Raw genomic sequence first — 9438 nt, forward strand, 5'->3', positions numbered from 1 at the left:
CAGGCAAACTCATCAGTCAACCAATATGCTTGAATGTTACTACAGAGACTACTGTATAACACTGACTACCGAGGTGGCTGGCACGACGAAAACATAAAGACGGGTAGGTATCCAATGTAATAGAAACTAAACAAGACAATTTCACATGACACGGGACCTGACAACTGGTAAAATTGTGTGTGGCGTTTGTGCAGCCAAGACGGTGCTTGCATTGCGGTTTGATCATGGTTAAAAACTTCAAATCAAGAACTTCATTGAGCCAAGTCACCCACATTATGTCTCTCATAGTTTACTAAAAACAGCATATTGAAATAAAAATACATAAATATAGTATTAATATAGGATAGGCTTTATGTAGGCTTCTGTAGTCTCTTGTGGTCCACGCAATGTTGTCAGCTTGAACTGGTCCATAATAGCTTGATGAATTAACTGTGTAATGTTTTAAATTGTCAGGGGAAAAAAGTGTTATTGCTAAAGCAGACAGCAACTCTAAACAGATAAACAGCACCTATTTATTATTGATTGACTATTTTCAAAGCATTGACGAGCTGCTTAAAATACAGTCTTTTACAGCATTTGTCCACCATTCAGAACATTCAACCATGCACAATAAAATATTAGGATATTTTGGGCAGTGAAATGTTTTGTTAATAATTTTATTTTATTGTAAACCAGTGTGTAACTTAAGCACATCTTTTTTAGCCTATATCTCTGACACTTTTGAAGGACAATTCTATAAAATGTATGACTCAAAATTATTATTCTCCATGTTTTTGCAGTTAAAGAATAGCTCAATGAAATTTTCTTTGGTTGGTATTTTAAGACCAACGTGGCTGCCGCTCAAGCAAATATCAATTATTATTTTATTTTTTTATCTGCTGCGGCAGCAGACCTTAGTTTTATTTTTAAATAAAACTAAATAAAATTGAATTGACAAATTGAAAATGAAGTAGAAATAAAAACAAAATTAAAATTAGAAACATAACTCTGGTTGTAAAGACTAATGCAGCTTTCACTTTCTTTAGTCTATGTTTGAGTGGAGGGGAAAAAGCAAAAATAATTGAAATGTCAACAGAATGCAGTAAGAATTGTGCTGAAGGACAATTTTGTCTTCATACACCTAAAGCATACGCATTCATTCTGAAACCACTTTGAAGTTTGTTCAGCAGGATACTAATCATAAAATATACAGTATATATGAAAGGCAACAGAGGTGTTTTTGTTACATTTATATTGACAAACTCTCTTAGTTGTGAAGTTTAAAATAAGCTTAAAATATTGATTTTGAGTTTACGGTTACAATTTTAATTCAGATTCATGAACAGATTCATTCGGACTCGGACTCTTCTCGGACTCGGCCTGTTATGGACTCAGTCTTGAGTCTGACTCGGCTCCTTTTGGACTCGGACTCAACTCAGACTCGATTGTTTAAAGACTCAGACTTGACACAGACTCGACTAAGGTGGACTCGAACCCAACACTAGAGGTAATAGAAGAATCCCACACTGATTGGGCCAGCCTGGTGATTCTGGTACCTAAGAGCGATGGCTCGGTCTGGTTCAGTGTGGATTATAGAAAAGTTTAGACCCTTCTGTTTGGTTTGTTTGGGGCCCTGGCTACGTTCAGTGTCTAATGGACAGAATCCTCAGACCGCATGCTGCGTATGCCGCTGTCTACTTGGATGATATCATTATCTTTAGTGGTGACTGGCAGCGGCACATGCAGCATCTGAGGGCAGTTCTGAGGTTGATGCTGCAAGCGGGGCTCACAGAAAACCCGAAGAAGTGTGCAATTTAATGGGTGGAGGTACGGTATCTGGGGTTCCACTTGGGTCATGAGCAAGTGCGGCCCCAAATTGATAAAACCGCAGCGATTGCAACATGTTCAAGACCAAAAAGGAGGTGAGACAGTTCCTGGGGCTGGCTGGCTTATTATTTAAGGTTTGTGCCTAATTATCTGGACGTCACCAGCCCGCTGACTGATCTCACTAAAAAGGAAGCTCCAGACCTGGTCCAGTGAACAGAGCCATGCCAACAAGCTTTCACACAGGTAAAAGCTGCACTTTGTGATGGGCCGCTTCTGCATTCCCATAACTTCTCTCTCCCTTTTGTTTTGCAGATGGACGCATCGGACAGGGGGCTGGGTGCTGTACTGTCCCAGGTGGTGGAGGGAGTGGGCAGGCGAGGTGGTGGGGGTATGTGGAGGCGAGGGCATGGCCGAGCGTTCGTCTGGGGAAAGAGGAAGTGGTAAGGGTTTTCACCTGAAATGAACAGCTGCTAATTGTGATTTCTATGTTGTACTGTATGTGTGTGTGTGTGTGTGTGCATGTGTGTATGTGTTTGGGTGGTTTACGAGGACTTTTTTTTAGGTTACAAACTTGTAACTACAAGGGTATTATGCTATAAATGTGGTTTATGGGGACATTTCTAGTGTCCCCATAATTTAAATCGCTTAAAAAACATACTAAACAATGTTTTTTTTTTTTTTTTTTATGTACAAATGCTTAAAGTTTTTTGTGAGGGTTAGGTTTAGTGGTAGGTTTAGAGTCAGGGGATAGAATCTATTGTTCGTACAGTATAAAAATCATTATGTCTATGTAGAGTCCTCATAAGGATAGCCGCACCAACATGTGTGTGTGTGTTTAATTTAGGTGTATTAATTTAGTTGTTTAGCAGTAATAAAATGACAGGAATTGTGCTGTAGGGATACCTGCAGTTTAATTGGAGGACTCATGAAAACCTATAAATCACTGACATGTTTATGTTAAACACAGAGGTCAAATATCGTAGAAATATGCTCTCTGCTTTACAACATGTATATGATGTTTTAATATTTTTATACCAGTGTTAGCACAAGCAGATCTGACCAGTGAGAACATTCTCTGAACAACCTTGGGAGGGATATTAAATGTTTCTGTTAGCCTTCTATTACAATATTCATCATCAAAATATTTGAATTAGAGATAAATATTTCATAATAAAAGTAAACAAAAGTCTATAGGCAGGATTGCCAGAGAAAGGAAACATTCTGCAGGAAGTGGCTGAAATGGTTGGAATGTTCACAAGACAAGCAAATGTTCTCTAGATTTCTGGGACAGTCTGCTTTAATTTTCCTCTGACTTTAAATATTGACCTTGGCCCAGTGGGAAACCAAGCTTGTCAGGATGTTTGTGCCATCCTGGAATCAGATATATATCAGATATACTTTGAATGTCAACATACTTGTTGCAACATTTTTCCTTTCAGCATTCTCTTGGCAGTAAAATATGAAACATGACACTTCATGTTCTTGTTCATTATCTTTCAAAAAGTAATAACTCCTTATTTTTCTCAATTTTCCTTTAAGGTTAATGGATTAATAACATCTTAAAAGACAATGAATGGCAACAAAAACAAGCAAAGGACAATATTTAAATACACTTGCTGATGTCTTCATAAAGGTTTAAGTGTTCTATGAAGAATTTGAAAGGCACAATGTATTAAAACAGTTCTGAAGTTTAAAAGCTTTTCATTTCAGCCTCTTTTCAGAATACACACAGATGTCAAAATAGTAACAAATGTAGAGCTTTAGCAAAGATGTTTCAAAATATGACACAATATGTGGTGCAGGGGATCTGAGAATCATACATTAACTCTAGTCTAGACAAACCGGTTAACACACACACACGTGGGCTGCAGTAAAAGACACAGCTTACATACTTTGCTGTTTATGAAAATGAAATCAAGAAGTATCCATGGGTGAGAGCACCAGAAACCTTCCTTTCAAAGGTTTTGCACCAAATTTTGGTTTCCCAACTCCCTCTTATACTTGTCCTAAACCAAAACGTTGTGTTTTCTACAATGTAACCTGTTCACAGAAAATATTTCCCAGAATTTCTGCATGCACACACATTCACATGCAGCTATTGTGGCAGTGGTGTGTGAAACCATATGTGAAATTGTTTTGAGTTACTACAAGTGAATAAATGTAAACTGTTATGACGCTTTTATGATTTTACTTCTCTAGGCACTTTTTTTAGCTTTATTCAGCCTTTGAAGAAAAATGCCTCTTTTTTATGTAATAATGTTTTTTACTACAATTTATTTTATTATTTAAAAATCTTAATCCCATGAAAATGTAAAAACTTCAGGCTAAGATGGCATAAACATGCTTAGCTTCAGACACAGAACACACACTGCAACTGATATGATTTAAAATAAATATAATAAATAGACATTTAATTTAAACCTTTACATTCTTAAAGTCACCAAGCACTTTTGCTAATTTTATTGTCTATTCCAGGACTTTTTGTCTTCTTTAGGATGTTCTCATGAAGCCCCACATAACTGGGTCACAAACTAAGTGCGATTTGTCCTGCAGAGAGCTGTGAACCCCTCCCCACTCCCCTCAGTCTGTGTTGATTCACATGCATCCTTTGTGTTCCCCTCCACCCTCTTAATATTCCTCCCTTTCTTAAAGCGCATTTGTCGGGGCAAAGCAGTATGAAAACAGAGACCTATTCAGTCATCATCTTTGTGTTGAATCTGACATAACGAGTAATGTCAAGTGCTACAGAGTACTGTCATGTACTACATTTAAATACTATATATAGTATTATGAAAGTCTGGAAAAACTTTATACTATATTCACATTTTCCATATTTTAGAATAACATAATAATGTCATCAAAATTATACAATAACACAAATAGAAGTATTAAAATATATTGTGAAAAAAGGAAAAAAAAGAACTGTTTTAGCTTCTTCAAAATAGCCACTTTTTGCCTAAATTCTCTCAACCAAAAGTGTGACCTGAGATGCTTTTTAAACAATACTGAAGCAGTTCCCATGTCTGCTGGACACTTGTTGGCTGCTTTACCTTCACTATCTGCTCCAAATCATCCATTAAATAAAAATTAAACTTGGCTTAAAAAAAGAAAAAGAAATTCATACATAGGCACAGTTTATTTTGTCTACAAACCTAATTATGTAGGCTTGACATATTGTTATTCTACAGACATGGTTTAGGATTTTTCCAAAATTCCCAAACCATGATCAAAATGATAAAGGGTAACTCCTCTTACAGTTTTTAAGCTACATCCACCAAACTTCAGTCCAAAAAAAAAAAAAAAAAAAAAAAAAAATTTTGATTCAGTCATGGACAGTAGTTCCACATGTTTGAATGAATTTCTGTTGTTATAGTTTTGGGGGTTACCATCATGGTAAACAGTGGAGCTTGAGGCATTAGAACCAATACATTTTGAATGGTCTATATATTGCTTAATCCATTAAAAAATTTGTTGAGACTATGTGAAGGAAGGGAATGAAGAGAGGGTTAGGTCCGGGTGTAATTGGTGCGATTCGGCGGACATACACAAAAAGTTCCATATCTATCTATCTGACCATTAGGCCTTAAAAATTCTCAAACTTTTAAAATTATTTTGAACTTTCAGACAACATCAACGATTGTCTCTACAAATTTTATATTTCTAGTTACCAATTAAGATCAAATAGCATGTATTTTAAAGGAAACTGTTTAATAAATGTCAAAAGTAAACTAGCAATTCAGAAGGTTTTAACATGTTAAATTTCTTTCTACTTTTAGCTTAGAATGAGATCTGGTTGCATTTTGGTCTCGCAATACCTAAATCATTTGATAATTTAAAATAGTATCTTTATGTAGTAGTGTCTAATGTTTTCAAATGTTATTTATGAGGTAAGTCAAGTGGGTCAGTTTAAATAGTTACAATGCACAAATAGGATATCTACTGTATAACAACCAACAAAATATTGTGCAAAAACCCACAGTGCCAAGAAACCAAAGGTAGTTGTAACGTAGATCACAATGATTGCAAATGTGCTGGCATGAAAGGCACAAGACCTTATGTTTGTTCAGGACTGTACTGTGGCTCTGCTCTTGGGTACAAATACAGAACAGAATGTGAATCAGGCTTGTGACAAATGAGTTAAAAACAGGGAGAAGTGCTCCTCAATCACTCCTGCCCTGTGAATGGCCTCTCTCAGGAGCTTCACCACTCCTGTTTCACCAGCATCTTTCACATTCTTCAGTCTGTAAATTAAATGACTATAACCTGGGGAGCTTACAATCAAGAGCTGTAAGTTACCACAAGATGGTGGTATTACTCAATACATTTCTCCTAAGCTCTCATGTCCAGGTTTGTTTACAGATTAACTGAAAGTTGAAGTTGATTAATTTAAATAAACTATATCAGTATATTAATATTGCATTAGCTTATTCTATGTGGCAGACAAGCTAAAACTACTAAAAGTATTACTTCATCTGACAGAGATATGTGGTTGCAGTGATCGGATCATAAAATGTTTTGGAACCCGTTTACACCTGTATTAGCGCTGTCCACTTGTGATCACCCAATAAGCATCTTAAACTAATGTTCCAGGTTAGCTACAGGTTAAAGGGGTAGTTCACTTAAAAATGAAAATTCTCTCATCATTTACTCACCCTCCTGGCATCCCAGATGTGTATGACTTTCTTTCTTCTGAAGAACACATATTAAGATTTTTAGAAGAATATCTCTGTTGGTCCTCACAGTGGAAGTGGAAGCCAAAAGTTTGAAGATCTAAAGTCCACATAAAGGGAGCATAAAAGTAATGCATACAACTCCAGTGGTTAAATCCATGTGTTTAGACACAACATGATAGGTGTGGGTGAGAAACAGATACATATTTATGTAATTTTTTTTTATCATAAATTCTTCTCCCTTCTCAGTAGGGGGCGATATGCAAGAAGAATGTGAATTACCAAAAACTGGAGAAAGTGAAGGAAAAAGGACTTAAATATTGACCTGTTTCTCACCCACACATATCACATCACTTCAGAAGACATTGATTTAACCACTGGAGTCGTCTGGAGTACTTTTATGTTGTCCTTATGTGAATTTTGGAGCTTCAAAATGTTGGCACCCATTCACTTGCATTGTATGGACCTACAGAGCTAAGATATTCTTCTAAAAATCTTCATTTGCATTCAGCAGATTAAAGAAAGTCACACACATCTGGGATGGAATGAGGGTGATCTGGCACAGAATTTTCATTTTTGGGTGAACTAACCCTTTAAGCGCATTCAACAGCATTTTTGCCATAATGTTACCACAAAAATTACTTTCGACTTTGTCCCTCCTTTTCTTTAAATAGGAAAGCGAAAATCTTGGTTACAGTGAGGCACTTACAAGGGAATGAATGGGGCCAATCTGTAATTGTTAAAATACTCAGTTTCAAAAGTACCACCATAAGACAACATGCATATTAACATGATTTACTGTGATTATATCGCTAACTAACCTTTTCTGTGTATATATCCAATTAAATCCCAGTAATGACAATTTAAACAACTTTACTGCTCAAGTTTTAACAGAAGAATTAATGTGCTTTTATAAAATTATATGCTTCAGAGTTTTGTCTTTAAACCCTAAAAAAATAACAAATAAAATAAAAAATGGCTCCATTCGCTTCCATTGCAAGTGCCTCACTGTAACCTTGATTTTTTTTTTTTTTTTTTTTTTAAGAAAATGAGTGACAAGTCAAAATTATTTATTGTGGTGATCAACATTATGTCACAAATGCTGTCAACTGAGCTTAACTTGTATTGAACTCGGAATATTCCTTTTAAAAATAAACAGGACTAGACTGGATCAGGAAGTCTAGAGAAAAGAAAATGATCAGTATGCCCAGAAACAGACCAAACAGTTTGGAAGGGCCATTCAGAATATTGTACGCAAATGTGTTTTTTTGTTGTTGTTTTTTTTTAGTTTGGGAAGAGATGCTTGTTGTGATTAAAGATATCACCTGAAAATATTGTGATTATATATATATATATATACATACAGTTGCAATCAAAATTATTCAATCCCCCTGACCAGCAATACATTCTGGTGATGTGAATTAAAACACATCAACTAAAACCTCAGTAAACAGTGAAAGTAAGTTTTTAATACATATTTGAGTGATTTTGAGAACAAAGAGTTCAGTTTACACAAATTTTAAAATAAAAAATAACTAATTCTCTCCACAAATGTCATGTCAAAAATATTCATCCCCCAAAGTCAATCATTTGTCGAGCATCCTTTATCCTTAATAACAGCAAATAAATGTTTCGGGTAAGTGTTCTCAGGCTTCGGACACCTCTCTATTAGAATTTTTAACACATTTCTCATGAGCAAAAGCTTCCAGCTCATTGACATTCTTTGGTTTCTGTGGTGCCACTGCTTCCTTGAAATCCCAACAAAAGTTTGCAATGGGATTTTAATGATGGACTGAAAGGGCCATTTAAGGACATTCCACAACCTATCCCTGAACCAGATTTTGGACAACTTGGATGTATCCTTGTTATTGTCTTGCTGGAAAGTCCAGTGATCACCGAGCTTCAATTTACACACTGATAGGCATCACATTTTTCATGCCAAAATGGCCTGATACCTGAAAGAATCCATGGTGTCAGTCACATAGTCAGGATAGCCATTTCCTGTAGCCGCAAATCACCCCCATAACAGGACTGACCCACCTCCATGCTTGACTGTGGGGATGGTGTTTTTCTTGTCATCACCTTGTCATCTTACTCCAGACGTACTGCTGACCCATGGGTCTAAAACTCATTTTCAATTTAGTGTCATACGTCTATAAAACCTTCTTCCAGGACTCCACAGGTCTTTCCTAATTACTTCTTGAATATTCAGTCAACTGGAGTCAACATTTCCCTTGAAGTTTTGCTTTCTTCCACACCCCAAGAAGGTTGTTGTTGTACCATATTTAAAAAAATGTATGAATGGTGCTGCCAACTTTGTCTATTGGAAATTGAAGTGCCTTGGAAATGTACTTTTAGCCATGACCTTTCATGTGTAATGAAATGATCTCCTCTATTAGCTTTTGAGATAGCTTATTTTTAATTGCATTTTTTTCATAGAAATACATATTTGCTTACAACGCTAAACTTAAATTTTAATACTTAAATAAGTGCCATTGCAGATTGACGACTTAATTTTGTTTTAAAACAATTACTTGTGTAGCCTTACATATTTAAGAAACAGCTACATGCAATAGGGGTTGAAAAATTATGACAAGGCTGTATTTTTATAAAATCCTGCTATTTAGAAATATTAGGTTATATATTCACACTATGACTTTGAATGTGTCACTCAACTGATATAAATGTAAAGTTTAAAAATTCTGGGTCATCAGAAAAGCTTACCTTTGTAAATCCTTACTGTCTTGGGGGGGGGGGGGGTTGAATAATTACGATTGCAACTGTATTACCACCTTAATTCAATTATTTTGTTTTGTTATGCTATTGTGAACATAAATAACAGAGTAAGAAGCAGGCTCCTCAATTATAACTAGGTAATAAACAATCAAGAGACACTTAATACAAACATAATTATCCCCAAAAGGTGCCAATTTCATTAATAATCCTCTAAGACAACAAAGAC

The sequence above is a fragment of the Myxocyprinus asiaticus genome, chromosome 40 (genome assembly GCF_019703515.2).
Source record: "Myxocyprinus asiaticus isolate MX2 ecotype Aquarium Trade chromosome 40, UBuf_Myxa_2, whole genome shotgun sequence".
In the NCBI taxonomy this organism is placed as follows: Eukaryota; Metazoa; Chordata; class Actinopteri; order Cypriniformes; family Catostomidae; genus Myxocyprinus; species Myxocyprinus asiaticus.